We start from the raw sequence: 22,106 nt of genomic DNA on the forward strand, positions 1-22,106 counted from the left end.
ATAAAAAAACAGAGCATGTTTATCTAGGTAAAAGGGCATAGGCCTGTAAGCCAAAGCTAAGCTAATCTCCTATGCCCAGGCAAACTAAAATGGATCCACGACAAAAGAGGAAGGTGCTAGCATCAGAAGAACCAAATTTAGGTTTGGGTAAAGGCATGGGTGCTCAAGCATGAACCTCAACACCCTGGTCAAGGAGAATCAGCAGAGTTTGAGAATGGACTTTTCTCAGTAAAGTCCGGACAGGATCTGCTAAACTATTCTATGGAACACACAATTAATACACAGTAGAAAGTTCTTGACGTTTCGTCCCACCAACTCCCTCTGGACAGTCTAACCAGAAGACAATGTTCCCTGAGAGCAGGTAGACTCCCCATGTTCCCATTGTCGAACAAAACAATGTGCAGCTATACGGCCTTGATGTTAACGACGGTTTGCCTGATACAGGAGGCTGTCTCCCACCCCCACACATTACATGTCTGTGCCCACGTTTCTATTAGACTGTCTAATCTAGCAGTTCCTAACCGTAAGCAAAGACCTATTGTAACTAGCAAGCGCTCCTTGATAACGCACCTGCAGAGGAGATAAGAATATGAAACGTGCAATGCAGTTTATAAAGAAATAATATGAGCGGCTCAGGCCTAATCACAAGTCATGTCAACATTTAAGGAAGTAAAAAAAATTATGACAGCCAACCGGATACGGTTAGTATGAGTATATACATTGATCATAATTGTGTATATATGTGACTTAATACAGGTAAATGCAGTCACCTACTATAACTTTGATTAATACAATGCACACAATGTAATAACTGCATCACGCAATGCGTATGATTAATGTATAAATGTATAGAACACTAAATTATGCTGCTCCACTTGAAACAAGAGCATAGCATTATACAGGAATGCTGCTACAATCTAACTTGTACCTAGTTCATTCAATAAATATGTTTTATATTTTGTGTTTTAACATTAAAGTATATTTATCTCCATTTCTAACTATTTTGAATATGTTGAATAGTTTGTTCAACATATTCATGAATGGCCTAGCAGTGAAATATAAAGGGTCATCATCCTCTGCACTCACAAGTCTTTTATCTGCATCTTTGTGGCATCAAATTATTGTTGTACAGTGTCAGTGCCGAGTAGTGTCACATACCACCAGTACTTAATTTGAGCCGGTGGTTGCTGGTTGGGATCCCTGGCATTCATTTGTGGGGACCACACATATTCCTGCATCAGACATTTAGAAGAGAAAGACAGAAAAATAAGTCATGAAGGGAGAAAGTAGGAAACTGCAAGAGTGAAATAAAGGAACAGGGTGTGTCTGGTAATAGATTAAAGAGGGACAAGACGAAATAAAGATTACACAGCCTTGGTATTGGGCGTACCAAAATGTAATTCCACCAGTCGTAGGTTTCTGAGAAGAGTTTTGGACAAGAGGCATCATTATTTTACAGTTAAGCACTGTGTCCCACATGTTCCCAAGGGCACAAATGTTATTACACTCTAATTGGCGGATCAAGGTATTTCTCTTGCGGACCTGAATCTTCAAAGATAGCTTAGCAGAGCATTTGAGGCTTATTCCAGCAGGTGGTGGTAAATTGGAGATTAAATTCAGTATTGTACCGCACGCCAACCTTTATGTCCAGTCAGAAGTTATCTTTTCATGAAAATTGTTTTTTATTTGTATATGTGAATGGCAATTAAAATGATGAAAACAAACCAACCAGATAGTTTGTTATTGATATTATGGAGCTAATATACAACCCCAAACAGTTCATAGACTTAGAGACCAGACAAAATATTGCAATGTAGCAAAAATACTATGACATGTCCACCTTTATGTAGACTCTGCAGTTAGGACACAGATCAATGTATGGTAAAGTATATGGAATATTACAAAAGTTAAACAAACTTGGAAAACCTTAAAAATATATGTTTTTGTTCAATATTATTGTAAACATATTTATAGATTTTTGTTAAATGTAGAACAAAAGAAAATTTGCTACAGTACTAAGTTAATTTTGAATTTAATCTTTAATGAAATTACATATATTATATTCAATTAAAAATGTTTTTTTGAAATTTAACTAAAAAAACAAAGGTCTATCTAAAGTTAAAAAAGTAATGTTTTATTACGCATTGATACTAAAAGGGATTTAAAATGTAATTTAAAGCAATGTAATTATGTTTTATTAAAATGGAATCCTGCATTATTTTTAATCTAAAAATGTTGCTAAAACATCTTATAAATATTATGTTATATTTTCATGTTTTAACATTAAAGTCTAATTATCTCTATTATGAAACATTTAATTTAACTTAACAATATTTCCAAAAGTTTTCTTTTCATGTCCATGTCCATGTCTCCAATATTTCCTATGGGAAGGTGTTGCAGTATCCGGAGTTGGTCTTGTGTGGTGCTGGACTTCCTACTGTTTCTTTTTTGGCAGCCATAACTCAAACTCGTAAGTTTGGTTCAACTCCCTTTCTAATGGGATGCAGACATGTACATCTACCCTTCTGAGTAACTTTTTATGCACAAGTTACTCAAAAGTGTAAGAGTAAATTCCATGTGAAAACTGTTCACAAGTGTAAGTTAACTTTCTGAATAGCCCCAACAGCTTGCCAATGTTCCTCACTCACGACTCGCTCCATCCCTTACTATGACAATACTAATACACACCAACTGCTCCCAATGCGCTACACTCACAACTTGCTGCTCCGCCCAATCACAGTGCTCATACATAAACACACAGCCTGCTAATATTCCTCACTCACGACTTGCTGCGACATTTATTGAAGTAGTACAACAACGCTCTGCCAGGGCGGCTGCACAAACGCGCCTGTAAGTTGATTTGCAGCACTGAAACACACGTAGAACTAAGCAATTGCACTTCAGCCTGAAGCTGCCGCACCATCTTGTTTTCCATGACACAAAGAAATTCGACAGGAGGTGGGCAATGCCGTAATTTCCGGATTTCTCGTTCCAGGCTTAGTAGGTCCAAGGACTATAACAGATAAGACAATCAAGAAAGTTATGACTGGCAGCAATTCTACGAGCGAGCGTAATAATGACTAGGACAACATCGATGACCTGAATGTTATGGAACATTTAGGAAACTGGATTATGGTTACATATGAAATGCAAATGCAGACTGGAGAGCTATTAAAAGTTAAAATATCTAACACTGCATAAATAAACAGTTTATTTTTGCAAACAAAAATAATAAGGGCTTATCATATGTTTACTGAGAGTTAGACGTAAAGCCTGGAGAATTATAAATCATCTTAAAGAAGATGCCAGGGATACTTTGTAAGGCTTTTGGGGAAGCATACAATAGGAAAATAATTATGCTTCAAACAAGCCATCTGCAGTCGGGTCAAAGAATATAGCATCCCAATTGCGTAGTTTGGGTGGAATGTGCTACAAAATTGTTGAGACATAACGTCTACTAGATATCTACTAGGCAAGCTAAGATAAGTAATGGGCAAAAACTCCAAGGGCACAAGACCAGTGCCAAAAGGATTCATGAAAGAGTAGCCTGAAAAAGATAAGAACGATACCGCCGAAGCCGTCCTCGAGGAGAGGGACAGAATTAGGTAACACAAGAAGAAATACATTCCTGTCTACTAGTGTTTGTACAAGAATGCCTTGTAAGACTTTCCAGAGCTCACAGACACAGTTACTATGAATGGGATGTTGCTTGATGCAGCGAAAGCAGGGAATCTTCTCGAGATAGTTCACCAAATTAGTGCCATCGTGGCAGATATGAGTCACTCAGTGTAGTCCGATTGTTGGAAAGCATCAGGGTATTCCTATGTGCAAAGGAGGTAAGGGACATAGGGGCATATTTACAAGAAAATGCGCCCCCCCAAACATCACCATGGTAGCACTGTATTTACTATACAGCACACCATGGCACACGTTAGCACAATAGAGTCATAATTTATGACGCTATTGAGGCGCTTTGCTGGATGGCACTAGCCCAGGAAAGTTCAGGAAGGCCCATAAGTTATTATGGGAGCGTCAGTTTAACGCCTGCCCTGAGCAGGCATTAAAAATGACGGAAAAAATAGCATAGTAAAAAAAATTTGGCCCTCCCTGCATGGGAATGCCCCCTTGCATACATTATACCTGGCGCAGGTATAATGTGGCGCAAGGGGTTGCAAAGTGGTGCAATGCATTGCGCCACTTTGTAAATATGGAGCACGGTAGAGGCCTCCTTTTTTTTATTTCAAGTGTGTTTTATTGGGATTTTATACAATAGGAAAATTATATAACATAAATGAAGAAACAATACATTGTATGGTCCCACTAAATCAAGTGGGAACAGTATTTTAGGGTATATAGCATGAGTCGGCCGACATTTACAAAAGTAGAGGGCAGAGATAAGTGTATTTGTTTGCAATGGTGAGGTGAGGTTAATCAGTGTATGTATTGTGGCGGAGCAGTTTTTGAGGTTGTGGTGAATGATTAAGGTACCTCAGTTGTAGATGAATGAGTCAGAGTAAAAGAGCGGAAACAAGAGAAGAGAGGAAGAAGGTGGTAGGGGGTGAAAAGTAGGAAGTAAATGGGGAAGGGATTGAGTAGGGAGAGAAGAAGGTGGGCGAGTGGGGAGAGGAGGTGAAGGTGAGGATAAGTGAGTGAATGCATGAAAGGTCGAGTGATTGGATGAACGTGGGTACATAGTCGAGTGAGACATAAAGTGATCTAGTTTGCACCAGAGTTTACCATTCTTCATTGGTGTTGTCATAAAGTATACATTTATTGAGTTACATTCAGTTCTGGTGAATTGGACCCATTCATACCATGTGTGGGGGTATAGTTTCGATGAGTCTTTCCATTCATTGGGGATCATTTTAAGGCCAGTTGTAACTAGAATGTCCCATAGGAGACGGTCCTCTTTATTTAATGCCTGTTTAATGTCAGTGTGGAGAATGCCCAGTGTGACAGAGGCTAAAGTAGGAGTCCATTTTATATGAAGAATTTGAGATATTGTACTACTGATGTCCTGAACCTTTTGATGGAAGTGCACTTCATTAGCATTTGTTTGAAGTCTCCTGTTTCCTTCTCACAGCTCTAGCATGTGTTGGAGGATCTGAGGCCTAGTTTATGAAGTTTGGCCATAGCCCAGTGTGCCATATTGTCAATCCAGCATCTGCTTTGTGCTAGTGATGGAGTTATGTTGGAAGTGAGGTTACTCCAGGTAGATGGCCAGTTTGGTGCGACCTTTGGAGTGTTGTTGGAGTCTGATAGAGTTTCCCACTTGTCTTATGTTGGTTTATTTAGTGAGGTTTTTGTGGGGGGCAGGAGTACAGTTTGGAAGCTAGGTGACTGCCTTTGGTACATTTTTCAAATGTGTTTGGTAAGTCAGGGGGGCTTGGAGGTTTATGTTTGTCTATAAGTGATTTTATTTTAAGGAAGTGGTAAAAGCCTAGGTCATTTAAATCAAATTTGTCTTGAATTTAAGAGAATGGTGTGGGTTCTGAGGGGTGCCAATATTTCTCACTGGGGGAATATCTTTTTCTGCCCACTTCTCTATACTTCATTCTCCCTTCTAGTTTTAAGTTTTCATTGTGCCGTAGCGAGGCTAGACATGAATGTTTAATTTTATTGGGTAGTTTGCTATCAATGTTTTGGAGTGCCTGTGCTGTGCTGGATAGAATGTTTATAGAGTGGTGTGTTTGAATTTTTTTAACAGGTAGAAAACAAGTGAGAGATAAGGGTTTAGCGGGGTCGATTTCAATCATGAGCCATCGTGGTGAGGGGTTGGTGGTGGTTAGGAGCCAGTGGCTCCCCAGTCTTGCTAGGAAGGCATGTTGGTATCTCCGGTAGTCAGGCAAGTTTAGGCTGCCAAGTTTTTTAGGAAGTCTCTGTTTATTTAGGGCAAATCTGGGCTTTTTAGACTTCCAGATAAATTCGGTAAGTAACATGTCTATTTTAGTAAAAAAGGTGTCTGAGAGGTATATGGGGGGACATGCTGATTAAAAAGTTAATGATGGGGGTAATCATCATTTTGATAGATTCTATTCTACCCCACCAAGTTATGAACCTGGTTGACCATTTGTCTTAGCTATCTTTGATGTTATTTAGCGTATTTTTTTCATTGAGATCGATGGAGTCTTTAAGGTTATGGGTGAACCATATATCCAAGTATGTTAACTTATCTGGTGCCCATTTGAGTCCATGGAGGCTGATGTGTGAACTGTTGCAGTATGCATTAAGAGGAAGAACCTTTGTCTTTTCCTTGTTGGGGCAGTAGCCTGACATCTTAGAGTAGTTGTTGATGGTGGATATGATGTGCGGCAAGGCTTAGTCTGCATGGGTGATAAAAAGGAGAATGTAATCCGCGTAGGCGGCTAGTTTTGGTGGGCCTGATGAGAAAGGGATACCGGGGATGAATGGATTTTCTCTGATCAATGTAAATAGGTGTTCTAGAGTTAGTCGAAATAGTAGAGGGGGAAGAGGGCATCCTTGTCTGGTTCCTTGTTTTAAGTAAATGGGATTAGACAACTTTCCAATGATGTTTATTCTAGCTTTCGGTTCTTTGTATAGCATAAGGATAATTTTTGAGAGAGCAGGGCCAAAGTTGAAGGAGGTGAGTGAGGCTTGGAGGAAGGTCCATAATACCTTATCAAAGGCCTTCTCTGCATTAAGTGCTATTGTGCAGGTTGATTGGTGCAGCTGTTTGTCTATTACAATCGCATGGCTAAAAAGCCTGATATTATCCGCGCTGAACCTCCCTGTGATAAATCCTGATTGAGGGGGATGTATTATGTTTTTGAGAATGGGCTCTATTCTGATGGCTAGGATCTTTATGAATATTTTGCAGTCTGTGTTTATGAGGGATACGAGTCAGTAGTTCTTGGGTTTGGATGGGTCTTTCCCTTCTTTGGGCATAACAATTATGGTTGCCGCCACAACAGGGTCCTCAACGGAGCCAGTGGAGGAGAAGTGGGCGAATAAGTCTTCTAAGGGAATGATTAGGGACGTAACTGAATTTTGACAGAATGATGCCCGGAAGCCGTCTGGGCCCGTGGCCTTCCTGGTTTTCATTGTTTTGATCTTGTTTATGATTTCTTTGCGTTATTCTATTGGTGATTCATCTATCTTAGTTACATTTATTTTGTTGAGGTAGTTTAAGCATATGTCATAAGATGTGTTACTAGTTTTGGAGTAAAGGGTATGGTAATATTTTTTTAAGGTATTTAGAATGTCTTTCTCGTTTGTCGATGTGATGCCATGTTTGTTGGTTATAGATATTTTTCTTGTTTTCTGACGGCTCTTTTTTAAATAAGATGCAAGTATTTTGGCAGCTTTATTACGTTCACAGAAATTGATGCCTTTATATTTTTGGACTATTAGGTGGGCTTTGTTTCTCAGAATATTGTTGTATTCATACTTGAATTTAATTAGATTGTTTAATTGAGTTTTGTCTACTGTGCATTTGAGATCTTTCTCTTATGCTTTTTGTAGGAGGCTGGACTGGCTTGCAGTGAGTACCAAGGGGTACTTGCACCTTGCACCAGGCCCAGTTATCCCTTATTAGTGTATAGGGTGTCTAGCAGCTTAGGCTGATAGATAATGGTAGCTTAGCAGAGCAGCTTAGGCTGAACTAGGAGACGTGTGAAGCTACTACAGTACCACTTAGTGTCATATGCACAATATCATAAGAAAACACAATACACAGTTATACTAAAAATAAAGGTACTTTATTTTTATGACAATATGCCAAAGTATCTTAGAGTGTACCCTCAGTGAGAGGATAGGAAATATACACAAGATATATATACACAATAGCAAAAATATGCAGTATAGTCTTAGAAAACAGTGCAAACAATGTATAGTTACAATAGGATGCAATGGGGAAACATAGGGATAGGGGCAACACAAACCATATACTCCAAAAGTGGAATGCGAACCACGAATGGACCCCAAACCTATGTGACCTTGTAGAGGGTCGCTGGGACTATTAGAAAATAGTGAGAGTTAGAAAAATAACCCTCCCCAAGACCCTGAAAAGTGAGTGCAAAGTGCACTAAAGTTCCCCTAAGGACAAAGAAGTCGTGTTAGAGGAATAATGCAGGAAAGACACAAACCAACAATGCAACAACTGTGGATTTCCAATCTGGGGTACCTGTGGAACAAGGGGACCAAGTCCAAAAGTCACAAGCAAGTCGGAGATGGGCAGATGCCCAGGAAATGCCAGCTGCGGGTGCAAAGAAGCTTCTACTGGACAGAAGAAGCTGCGGTTTCTGCAGGAACGAAAAGGGCTAGAGACTTCCCCTTTGGTGGACGGATCCCTCTTGCCATGGAGAGTCGTGCAGAAGTGTTTTCCCGCCAAAAGAACACCAACAAGCCTTGCTAGCTGCAAATCGTGCGGTTAGCGTTTTTGGACGCTGCTGCGGCCCAGGAGGGACCAAGAGGTCGCAAATTGGACCAGGAGATAGAGGGGACGTCGAGCAAGACAAGGAGCCCTCTTATCAGCAGGTAGCACCCGTAGAAGTGCCAGAAACAGGCACTACAAGGATGCGTGAAACGGTGCTCACCCAAAGTTACACAAAGGAGTCCCACGTCGCCGGAGACCAACTTAGAAAGTCGTGCAATGCAGGTTAGAGTGCCGTGGACCCAGGCTTGGCTGTGCACAAAGGATTTCCGCCGGAAGTGCACAGGGGCCGGAGTAGCTGCAAAAGTCGCGGTTCCCAGCAATGCAGCCCAGCGAGGTGAGGCAAGGACTTACCTCCACCAAACTTGGACTGAAGAGTCACTGGACTGTGGGAGTCACTTGGACAGAGTTGCTGGATTCGAGGGACCTCGCTCGTCGTGCTGAGAGGAGACCCAAAGGACCGGTAATGCAGCTTTTTGGAGCCTGCGGTTGCAGGGGGAAGATTCCGTCGACCCACGGGAGATTTCTTCGGAGCTTCTAGTGCAGAGAGGAGGCAGACTACCCCCACAGCATGCACCACCAGGAAAACAGTCGAGAAGGCGGCAGGATCAGCGTTACAGAGTTGCAGTAGTCGTCTTTGCTACTATGTTGCAGGTTTGCAGGCTTCCAGCGCGGTCAGCAGTCGATTCCTTGGCAGAAGGTGAAGAGAGATGCAGAGGAACTCGGATGAGCTCTTGCATTCGTTATCTAAAGTTTCCCCAGAGACAGAGACCATAAATAGCCAGAAAAGAGGGTTTGGCTACTTAGGAGAGAGGATAGGCTAGCAACACCTGAAGGAGCCTATCACAAGGAGTCTCTGACGTCACCTGGTGGCACTGGCCACTCAGAGCAGTCGAGTGTGCCAGCAGCACCTCTGTTTCCAAGATGACAGAGGTCTGGAGCACACTGGAGGAGCTCTGGACACCTCCCAGGGGAGGTGCAGGTCAAGGGAGTGGTCACTCCCCTTTCCTTTGTCCAGTTTCGCACCAGAGCAGGGCTAAGGGGTCCCCTGAACCGGTGTAGACTGGCTTATGCAGAATTGGGCACATCTGTGCCCAAGAAAGCATTTCCAGAGGCTGGGGGAGGCTACTCTTCCCCTGCCTTCACACCATTTTCCAAAGGGAGAGGGTGTCACACCCTCTTTCAGAGGAAGTTCTTTGTTCTGCCATCCTGGGCCAGGCCTGGCTGGACCCCAGGAGGGCAGATGCCTGTCTGAGGGGTTGGCAGCAGCAGCAGCTGCAGTGAAACCCCAGGAAGGGCAGTTTGGCAGTACCAGGGTCAGTGCTACAGACCACTGGGATCATGGGATTGTGCCAACTATGCCAGGATGGCATAGAGGGGGCAATTCCATGATCATAGACATGTTACATGGCCATATTCGGAGTTACCATTGTGAAGCTACATATAGGTAGTGACCTATATGTAGTGCACACGTGTAATGGTGTCCCCGCACTCACAAAGTCCGGGGAATTGGCCCTGAACAATGTGGGGGCACCTTGGCTAGTTCCAGGGTGCCCTCACACTAAGTAACTTTGCACCTAACCTTTACCAGGTAAAGGTTAGACATATAGGTGACTTATAAGTTACTTAAGTGCAGTGTAAAATGGCTGTGAAATAACGTGGACGTTATTTCACTCAGGCTGCAGTGGCAGGCCTGTGTAAGAATTGTCAGAGCTCCCTATGGGTGGCAAAAAGAAATGCTGCAGCCCATAGGGATCTCCTGGAACCCCAATACCCTGGGTACCTCAGTACCATATACTAGGGAATTATAAGGGTGTTCCAGTAAGCCAATGTAAATTGGTAAAATTGGTCACTAGCCTGTCAGTGACAATTTGAAATAAATGAGAGAGCATAACCACTGAGGTTCTGGTTAGCAGAGCCTCAGTGAGACAGTTAGGCACCACACAGGGAACACATACATATAGGCCACAAACTTATGAGCACTGGGGTCCTGACTAGCAGGGTCCCAGTGACACATAACAAACATACTGAAAACATGGGGTTTTCACTATGAGCACTGGGCCCTGGCTAGCAGGATCCCAGTGAGACAGTGAAAATACCCTGACATACACTCACAAACAGGCCAAAAGTGGGGGTAACAAGGCTAGAAAGAGGCTACTTTCTCACACTTTTATTTTTAATTCTAGTTGGTCTAAGATTTTCTTATCTAATTCGTTTTTCTTTGAAATAAGTTTAATCATGTACCTGCGGATAGTGCATTTCAGGGCGTCCCAGATGATTTGTGCATTTGGACCAGAAGACCTATTGAGTTCTATGTATTAATCAATCTCTTTTTTTATTATTTCCTTGATGAGGGTTACAGGCATGGTCTGAGACTAGGATTGGTTCAATGGTTGCGAAAGAGGTGGCTGGGACATGAGTTTCCTCAATTACTATATTGATGCGAGAGAATGTATTGTGCGGATGGGAGAAAAATGAGTAATCTTTCCCTGTGGGATTGAATCGTCTCCATATGTCTTTAAATGTAAGAGAATTGCATATGTTTAGCATTTGTTAATGGGATTTGTTGGGTTTAAATTGACATGCAGAATTCCTCTCAAGGGTGGCGTCCCGGGTAAATTGAAATCTCCTCCTAGACTCATTCTGCAATTGGGAGGGAAAGTTGAGAGTTTTTAATTGAGATTAATCAAGGTACCTTAATTAAGGTATGGTTGTCGTTATTAGGGGCATAGATGTTAATGACTATGATTTCAGTGTTGTCTCTCAGTATTTTAGTAAGAAGCCATCTGCCTTTGGTGTCTGCCTCTGAGGGCAGGATAGTGAGGCCAGTGAAAATACCCTGACATACACTCACAAACAGGCCAAAAGTGGGGGTAACAAGGCTAGAAAGAGGCTACTTTCTCACACAACCCCCCCCAAACGAAAGACAATAAGGCTAACCTTGGCCAGTTGAGACTTTATTGTCTAAGTGGTGATAAGTAGAGAGTAGCTCTGCAATAGACTGGTTACTCCCTTTATCATCCACTATATGGTTACTTCCCTGTGGGGATGTAAACCACCCTGTTTGAAGTTTTTTAGCTAAGCAACAATGTGAAGATGTATTTTCAGAGTTTCTATCAGTAAGTTTTAGTTTAGAGCAGTGGGAATTGTCCACTGAACCTATTTGTAGTGATGGAAATGCCAGACAGGGATGCTGTCTCAGAAAAGCCATAGCTGGGCAAAAACTTTGTCCATATGGCTGGAAGGGAGAACAGGGATGCTGTTTCTCTTGAGTTGGAGCAGGGCAGGGATGCTGTCCTATGAGCTTCACACTAGGGCAGGGATGCTGTCCTAAGTGTTGTGAGGCAGTGCAGGGTTTCTGCACTAAAGTTTCTCTGGGAGGGTTGGAGGGATGCTCCATGTTAACTAAAATGGTGCTCTTTTTCTCACCAATGTTAGTTATCCCACAGAGAGGTACTTCTACCTCAGGGAGTACAGTTTTGCCAACTGATGATTCCCTTGGAACAGGTGCCACCCCAGGAGAGGTTTCTCCCACCACAGGAATGGTATCCTGAATGGTAGGGTGTTTAGGGGATACTGTGATACCCTTTTTACCTGTTGATGGAGAGGGATCCTGAGTTTTCAGGCCTTCTCTCCTTTGCTTTTTCATTTCAGTAGAAATGAGAGGGAACAATTCCTCAGGGATGCCCAGCATGGCTGCATGGGCATAAAACTCTACATCAGCCCAACCTGAGGCCTCTAGGTCATTACCTAAGAGACAGTCTACAGGTAAGCTAGGTGACACCACCACCTGCTTAGGGCCAGTAACTCCACCCCAACTAAACTGAATTATAGCTAAGGGAAGAAACTTAGTGGAGTTATGGACATCAATAATCTTATACTGTTGTCCAATGATGTGTTGATCAGGGTGCACTAGGTTTTCAGTCACCAAAGTGATACTGGCACCTGTGTCCCTGTAGGCCAAGGCCTCAGCACCATTTATTGAAACTGTCTGCCTGTACTTATCCATTGTAAGGGGACAAGCAGCCAGTGTGGCAAGGCCAATGCCACTAGGTGTGACAGAAACTGTCTTGGGACTGACTACCCCAGTTTCTATGATGGACCCATAAGTGAACCCAACTACACCCTTTGCTTGACTGTTGCCAGCAGTCCCACCACTAGTACCACTACTGCTAGGGGCACTAGAGCTTGATGTATTAGTGGTGGTAGGCTCAGGGGGTTTACCTGGACAGGACTTATCCCCTGGCCTATGGCCTCTGTTTTTACACACAAAGCACCAAGGATTTTTAATGTGTGTGGGTTGAGAAGAAGAGGAAGAATTTGTTTTATCCCCACCCTCTGAAGAGTGTTTAAGATTTGAAGTGGGATCTTTGGTTTTACCCTTATCCCCATGCTTATCTTGAGATTTTTCACCATCTTTCTTCTTATTGCCATCGTTGTCACCCCCTGTACGAACTTTTCTGTTCACCCTTGTTCTGACCCATTTGTCTGCCTTCTTTCCCAATTCTTGGGGAGAGGTCAGATCAGAGTCTACCAGGTACTGGTGCAACAAATCAGACACACAATTATTAAGAATATGCTCTCTCAGGATCAAGTTATACAGGCTGTCATAATCAGTAACTTTACTGCCATGTAACCACCCCTCCAAGGCCTTCACTGAATGGTCAATGAAATCAACCCAGTCTTGTGAAGACTCCTTTTTGGTCTCTCTGAACTTTATCCTGTATTGTTCAGTGGTTAAGCCATAACCATCCAGGAGTGCATTCTTAAGAACTTGGAAATTATTAGCATCATTTTCTTTCACAGTAAGGAGCCTATCCCTACCTTTTCCACTAAATGATAGCCATAGGATAGCAGCCCACTGCCTTTGAGGGACATCCTGTACAACACAGGCCCTCTCAAGTGCAGCAAACCACTTGTTAATGTCATCCCCCTCCTTATTAGGGGGAACTATCTTGTGCAGATTCCTGGAATCATGCTCTTTTGCAGGATGACTATGGGGAATACTGCTGCTGCCACCATGGGTTTCTAAACCCAACTTCTGTCTTTCCTTCTCTAATTCTAAAGACTGTCTATCCAAATCCAGCTGTTGCTTTTTAAGCTTCAGTCTGGTTTGTTCCACCCTCAACTTATTGAGTTCCCTTTCTAACAATCTGTCATCAGGGTTGGTGGGAGGGACATTTCTAGATACAGAGGTATGATGGGAATGAACAGAAGGAGACCTGTCCCTTACAGAGGGCACCCTAACAGCTTGGCTGACAGTGTAATGTGAGAGCACATCATCTGGATGATGTGACTCCACCTCAGTACCAACTATGCTAGACTGTCTTGTAATGGGAAGGCTAAGAAGTTTCTTTCCTGAACCTTTACCTGGGGGAGTCCCTGGATCAGATTGAGAACCATTAGCTACTTTTTCAACAGATGGGGCACTTTTAGCCTTATCCTGTTCTCTAAGCATATTAAGTAACAATTCCAAGGAAGGATTCTTCCCTACACTCAAACCTCTCTCTATACAGAGACTCCTTGCTCCTTTCCAGCTAAGGTGGTCATATGCAATCTTAGACAGGTCAACATTTTGGCATGTGCCAGACATTTTTAGAGAGAGTTAAAGTGATAGAAAAAGTGAAAAAAGTTTGTCAGAGCTTTTAGAAAGACAGAGAAAAAAACTTTTAAAACTTTTTAGAACTTTTTAGAAAGCTAGAAGTACTTTTCAGCACTTAGAAAAGAGTGAAAAGAGGAAATGCAAAACTTTTTGGCTATGTGTATATACACTGACCTTGTTTTGTATATTTTTCTCTTATGGAAAGTACAATGACAGGAGTGGTAAGTAGTCTCAAAGCACTTATCCCACCGGTGCCACCAATGTAGGAGGCTGGACTGGCTTGTAGTGAGTACCAAGGGGTACTTGCACCTTGCACCAGGCCCAGTTATCCCTTATTAGTGTATAGGGTGTCTAGCAGCTTAGGCTGATAGATAATGGTAGCTTAGCAGAGCAGCTTAGGCTGAACTAGGAGACGTGTGAAGCTACTACAGTACCACTTAGTGTCATATGCACAATATCATAAGAAAACACAATACACAGTTATACTAAAAATAAAGGTACTTTATATTTATGACAATATGCCAAAGTATCTTAGAGTGTACCCTCAGTGAGAGGATAGGAAATATACACAAGATATATATACACAATAGCAAAAATATGCAGTATAGTCTTAGAAAACAGTGCAAACAATGTATAGTTACAATAGGATGCAATGGGGAAACATAGGGATAGGGGCAACACAAACCATATACTCCAAAAGTGGAATGCGAACCACGAATGGACCCCAAACCTATGTGACCTTGTAGAGGGTCGCTGGGACTATTAGAAAATAGTGAGAGTTAGAAAAATAACCCTCCCCAAGACCCTGAAAAGTGAGTGCAAAGTGCACTAAAGTTCCCCTAAGGACAAAGAAGTCGTGTTAGAGGAATAATGCAGGAAAGACACAAACCAACAATGCAACAACTGTGGATTTCCAATCTGGGGTACCTGTGGAACAAGGGGACCAAGTCCAAAAGTCACAAGCAAGTCGGAGATGGGCAGATGCCCAGGAAATGCCAGCTGCGGGTGCAAAGAAGCTTCTACTGGACAGAAGAAGCTGCGGTTTCTGCAGGAACGAAAAGGGCTAGAGACTTCCCCTTTGGTGGACGGATCCCTCTTGCCATGGAGAGTCGTGCAGAAGTGTTTTCCCGCCAAAAGAACACCAACAAGCCTTGCTAGCTGCAAATCGTGCGGTTAGCGTTTTTGGACGCTGCTGCGGCCCAGGAGGGACCAAGAGGTCGCAAATTGGACCAGGAGATAGAGGGGACGTCGAGCAAGACAAGGAGCCCTCTTATCAGCAGGTAGCACCCGTAGAAGTGCCAGAAACAGGCACTACAAGGATGCGTGAAACGGTGCTCACCCAAAGTTACACAAAGGAGTCCCACGTCGCCGGAGACCAACTTAGAAAGTCGTGCAATGCAGGTTAGAGTGCCGTGGACCCAGGCTTGTCTGTGCACAAAGGATTTCCGCCGGAAGTGCACAGGGGCCGGAGTAGCTGCAAAAGTCGCGGTTCCCAGCAATGCAGCCCAGCGAGGTGAGGCAAGGACTTACCTCCACCAAACTTGGACTGAAGAGTCACTGGACTGTGGGAGTCACTTGGACAGAGTTGCTGGATTCGAGGGACCTCGCTCGTCGTGCTGAGAGGAGACCCAAAGGACCGGTAATGCAGCTTTTTGGTGCCTGCGGTTGCAGGGGGAAGATTCCGTCGACCCACGGGAGATTTCTTCGGAGCTTCTAGTGCAGAGAGGAGGCAGACTACCCCCACAGCATGCACCACCAGGAAAACAGTCGAGAAGGCGGCAGGATCAGCGTTACAGAGTTGCAGTAGTCGTCTTTGCTACTATGTTGCAGGTTTGCAGGCTTCCAGCGCGGTCAGCAGTCGATTCCTTGGCAGAAGGTGAAGAGAGATGCAGAGGAACTCGGATGAGCTCTTGCATTCGTTATCTAAAGTTTCCCCAGAGACAGAGACCATAAATAGCCAGAAAAGAGGGTTTGGCTACTTAGGAGAGAGGATAGGCTAGCAACACCTGAAGGAGCCTATCACAAGGAGTCTCTGACGTCACCTGGTGGCACTGGCCACTCAGAGCAGTCCAGTGTGCCAGCAGCACCTCTGTTTCCAAGATGACAGAGGTCTGGAGCACACTGGAGGAGCTCTGGACACCTCCCAGGGGAGGTGCAGGTCAAGGGAGTGGTCACTCCCCTTTCCTTTGTCCAGTTTCGCACCAGAGCAGGGCTAAGGGGTCCCCTGAACCGGTGTAGACTGGCTTATGCAGAATTGGGCACATCTGTGCCCAAGAAAGCATTTCCAGAGGCTGGGGGAGGCTACTCCTCCCCTGCCTTCACACCATTTTCCAAAGGGAGAGGGTGTCACACCCTCTCTCAGAGGAAGTTCTTTGTTCTGCCATCCTGGGCCAGGCCTGGCTGGACCCCAGGAGGGCAGATGCCTGTCTGAGGGGTTGGTAGCAGCAGCAGCTGCAGTGAAACCCCAGGAAGGGCAGTTTGGCAGTACCAGGGTCAGTGCTACAGACCACTGGGATCATGGGATTGTGCCAACTATGCCAGGATGGCATAGAGGGGGCAATTCCAGGATCATAGACATGTTACATGGCCATATTCGGAGTTACCATTGTGAAGCTACATATAGGTAGTGACCTATATGTAGTGCACACGTGTAATGGTGTCCCCGCACTCACAAAGTCCGGGGAATTGGCCCTGAACAATGTGGGGGCACCTTGGCTAGTGCCAGGGTGCCCTCACACTAAGTAACTTTGCACCTAACCTTTACCAGGTAAAGGTTAGACATATAGGTGACTTATAAGTTACTTAAGTGCAGTGTAAAATGGCTGTGAAATAACGTGGACGTTATTTCACTCAGGCTGCAGTGGCAGGCCTGTGTAAGAATTGTCAGAGCTCCCTATGGGTGGCAAAAGAAATGCTGCAGCCCATAGGGATCTCCTGGAACCCCAATACCCTGGGTACCTCAGTACCATATACTAGGGAATTATAAGGGTGTTCCAGTAAGCCAATGTAAATTGGTAAAATTGGTCACTAGCCTGTCAGTGACAATTTGAAATAAATGAGAGAGCATAACCACTGAGGTTCTGGTTAGCAGAGCCTCAGTGAGACAGTTAGGCACCACACAGGGAACACATACATATAGGCCACAAACTTATGAGCACTGGGGTCCTGACTAGCAGGGTCCCAGTGACACATAACAAACATACTGAAAACATGGGGTTTTCACTATGAGCACTGGGCCCTGGCTAGCAGGATCCCAGTGAGACAGTGAAAATACCCTGACATACACTCACAAACAGGCCAAAAGTGGGGGTAACAAGGCTAGAAAGAGGCTACTTTCTCACACTTTTATTTTTAATTCTAGTTGGTCTAAGATTTTCTTATCTAATTCGTTTTTCTTTGAAATAAGTTTAATCATGTACCTGCGGATAGTGCATTTCAGGGCGTCCCAGATGATTTGTGCATTTGGACCAGAAGACCTATTGAGTTCTATGTATTAATCAATCTCTTTTTTTATTATTTCCTTGATGAGGGTTACAGGCATGGTCTGAGACTAGGATTGGTTCAATGGTTGCGAAAGAGGTGGCTGGGACATGAGTTTCCTCAATTACGATATTGATGCGAGAGAATGTATTGTGCGGATGGGAGAAAAATGAGTAATCTTTCCCTGTGGGATTGAATCGTCTCCATATGTCTTTAAATGTAAGAGAATTGCATATGTTTAGCATTTGTTAATGGGATTTGTTGGGTTTAAATTGACATGCAGAATTCCTCTCAAGGGTGGCGTCCCGGGTAAATTGAAATCTCCTCCTAGACTCATTCTGCAATTGGGAGGGAAAGTTGAGAGTTTTTAATTGAGATTAATCAAGGTACCTTAATTAAGGTATGGTTGTCGTTATTAGGGGCATAGATGTTAATGACTATGATTTCAGTGTTGTCTCTCAGTATTTTAGTAAGAAGCCATCTGCCTTTGGTGTCTGCCTCTGAGGGCAGGATAGTGAGGCCAGCGGCTTTTGTGATAAGGATGATCAGTCCATTTTTTTGTCCGTGGCTGGGGCATATGCTAAGTCACTAACCCATGCTTTCTTTAGGAGGAGTACCTCTTTCATGGCCTCATTGGTTTATGGAAGCAGAATGAGGTCTCCTTTAAGTTTATGTGTATACTCTAGGATTTTCTGTGATTTGGTTGGGTGAGTTAGACCTTAAGGGAGAGAGGTGAGTCTTCTTGTTGATGTAACCAGCTCAATGCAAGTTCCTGTTTGCCAGTAAGGTAGGGCTAGAAGGGGGGTGGGCGGGTCAATTTGAAGGGATGACATGGGTGAGGGGAAACAGAATGGGTGAGAGAGGAAGGGGAGGGAGGAGGGAGGAGGGAAAGGAGATAGTAGGGTAGTACAGCACAGGACAGGAGGAAAGATAGGAAAGGTAAAAATAAAATAGAGAAGAAAATTATAGTATAGTGATTGATTAAATATTTGTGATGAGAATCTAGATACCATGGAAAGGTATCTATAAGGAAATGCCTCCTTGGCATGATTACCCCCTGACTTCTTGACTTTTGCTGATGCCAGTTATGATTGAAAGTGTACTGGGACCCTGCTAACCAGGCCCCGCACCATTGTTCTTTCTCTAAACTACACCTTTGCTTCCACAACTGGCACAGACCTGGCACTCAGATAAGTCCCTTGTAAATGGTACCCCTGGTACCAAGGGCCCTGGTGCTAGGGAAGGTCTCTAAGGGCTGCAGCATTTCTTATGCCACCTTGGGGACCCCTCACTCAGCACATGCACAGTGCCTCACAGCTTGAGTGTGCTGGTGGGGAGAAAATGACTAAGTCGACATGGCACTTCCCTCAGAGTGCCATGCCAACCTCACACTGCCTGTGGCATAGGTAAGTCACCCCTCTAGCAGGCCTTACAGCCCTGAGGCAGGGTGCACTATACCACAGGTGAGTGCATATGTCCATGAGCACTATGCCCCTACAGTGTCTAAGCAAAACCTTGGACATTGTAGGTGCAGGGTAGCCATAAAGAGTATATGGTCTGTGAGTTTGTCAAACACGAACTCCACCATTCCATAATGGCTACTCTGAAATCTGGGAAGTTTGGTATCAAACTTCTCAGCACAATAAATGCACGCTGATACCAGTGTGGAATTTATTGTAAACTACACCCAGAGGGCATCTTAGAGATGCCACCTGAATACCAGTCCAACTGCTAGTGCTAGCCTGACCAGTTTCTGCCAGCCTGCCACAAGCAGACGAGTTGCTGGCCACATGGGGAGAGTGCCTTTGTCACTCTGTGGCCAGGAACAAAGCCTGTACTGGGTGGAGGTGCTTCTCACCTTCCCCTGCAGGAACTGTAACATCTGGCGGTGAGCCTCAAAGGCTCATGCCTTTTGTTACAGCACCCCAGGGCATCCCAGCTGGTGGAGATGCCCGCCCCTCCGGCCACAGCCCCCACTTTTGGCGGCAAGGCTGGAGGAGATAATGAGAAAAGCAAGGAGGAGTCACCCACCAGTCAGGGCAGCCCCTAAGGTGTCCTGAGGTGACCCCTGCCTTTAGAAATCCTCCATCTTAAGTTTGGAGGAATCCCCCAATAGAATTAGGGATGTGCCCCCTCCCCTCAGGGAGGAGGCACAAAGAGGTCAGTAGCCACCCTCGAGGACATTAGCCATTGGCTACTGCACCCCAGACTTAAATACACCCCTAAATTTAGTATTTAGGGGCACCCAAGAACCCAGGAAATCAGATTCCTGCAACCTGGAACAAGAAGGAGGACTGCTGAGTGGAAAGCCCTGCAGAGACAACGGAGACGACAACTGCTTACCGGCCTGTCTCCTGACTCGAAGAAAAATGCAACAGCGACGCATCCGACAGGGACCAGCGACCTCGGAAGCCTCAGAGGAATGCCCTGAACCAAATGACCAAGAAACTCCTGTGAGCAGTTACTATGCTCAACAACAGCAACATATTTTGCAACAAAGAAGCAACTTTTAAAGAACTCACTCTTCCCGCCGGAAGCGTGAGACTTCCCCCTCTGCACCCGACGCCCCCGGCTCGAGCTCCAGAGAACCAACACTACAGGGAGGACTCCCAGGTGGCTGCGACCTCGTGAGTAGCCCGAGACGACCCCCTGGACCCCACAGCGACGCATGCAGAGAGAATCCAGAGGCTCCCCCTGACCGCGACTGCCTGTAACAAGGAACCTGACGCCTGGACCAAGCCCTGCACGTGCAGCCCCCAGGACCAGAAGGAACCGAACCTCAGTGACCACCAGACGACCCTCTGCCTAGCCCAGTCGGTGGCTAGCCCTAGAAGCCCCCCTGTGCCCTGCCTGCACCGCTAGAGTGACCCCCGGATCCCTCTATTGATTTCAATACAAAACCTGATGCCTGCTTTGCACACTGCACCCACCTGCCACTGTGCCACTGAGGGTGTGTTTTGTGTGCATACTTGTGTCCCCTCCAGTGCTCTACAAAACCCCCCAGGTCTGCCCTCTGAAGACGCAGGTACTCACTTGTAGGCAGACTGGAACCAGAGCACCCCTGTTCTTCATAGGCGCCTATGTGTTTTGGGCACCTCTTTGACCTCTGCACCTAACCGGCCCGAGCTGCTGGTATGGTAACTTTGGGGTTGCCTTGAACCCCCAAAGGTGGGCTGTCTATGCCCAGGAACCTAAACTTGTAACCGTCTTACTTACCTGACAAACTAACCATTACTTACCTCCCCCAGGAACTGTTGATTTTTGCACTGTGTCCACTTTTAAAAATAGCTTATTGCCATTTTTACTAAAAGTGTGTATGCTATTGCTCTAATTCAAAGTTCCTAACTTACCTGTGTGAATGGAGTACCTTGCATTTTATGAATTTACTTCAAATCTTGAACTTGTGGTTCTAAAAATAAATTAAGAAAATATATTTTTCTATATAAAAACTATTGGCCTGGAGTTAAGTCTTTTAGTGTGTGTTCCTCATTTTTTACTTGTGTGTGTACACAAATGCTTAACACTACCCTCTGATAAGCCTACTGTTCGACCACACTACCACAAAATAGAGCATTAGAATTATCTAATTTTGCCACTATCTTACCTCTAAGTGGAACTCTTGGACTCTGTGCACACCATCTCTTACTTTGAGATAGTATATACAGAGCCAACTTCCTACAGTATCTGACAAAATCTAGCTGAGGAAAGGCGATGGAGGCCACGAGTGGTAAGCCTAGGTCCGGAGTGCTGTCTTACTGCACCCTGTATAGAATAGTGTGTGTCTTAAGAGTCACAGCAGTATCTAAGTATGGCATGTTTACCTATATTGTATGCTGGCTGGAGTGCCTGGCGTTGTTTCCATAGTGGTGCCTAGTGAGTTAGTTACCATTTAGGGGGAGTGGATAATAATGTCTATTCTGTTGTTTATATTAATGTATTTGCATGTATATTAGTCGTAGTATATAGAGGAAGTGTAATATTTTTAGTGAGTGAGGTGGCTATTTGTGGGATGGGTGTTAGTTGGTCACACATGTGTCATTATTTCTGATGTTTTACGTTTTTATGTCAACAGTTAGGGTTGTGAAAAATGCTACCCAATGTATTTCATAATTATGGAGTACAATGTACAGTTTGCAGTAAATTCTCCACTTATTGTCATTATAATGCTAACATAATATCAACATACTGTCAACGTAGCTCTAATAGAGATCCAGCGAGTCACAGGTAAAGTGTCTACCTAGAACCAACATGTTATCAGTCTAGTACCAGCATAATGTTCACATAGTGCCAGCATATTCTCAACATAGATTCAGCCCATATCAAAGTGAGTAGATCAAGTGCCCCCAGGTTACTGTATTGGAGGCAGTGCAGGCAAACAATGATTTTAATATTGCCCAACCCATGGGTCAAAACACAGTTTCGATAGCAATTGGACAACAGCTAAGTCCCTATTGGATGGCACTAGATTTGTATGATATCAGTATCAATGTAAGGTTGGTTTCAATATTAATTCATGCCAATATAAGATTTGATAACACTAAATTATGTTGAAAGTGAGAAGATGAAACATTGCAATGAATCCGTCATCGGGTTGAAGGCAATTATAAAACATCCGCTATAACCAGAGGAGGT

The sequence above is a fragment of the Pleurodeles waltl genome, chromosome 7 (genome assembly GCF_031143425.1).
Source record: "Pleurodeles waltl isolate 20211129_DDA chromosome 7, aPleWal1.hap1.20221129, whole genome shotgun sequence".
NCBI classification, from domain to species: Eukaryota; Metazoa; Chordata; class Amphibia; order Caudata; family Salamandridae; genus Pleurodeles; species Pleurodeles waltl.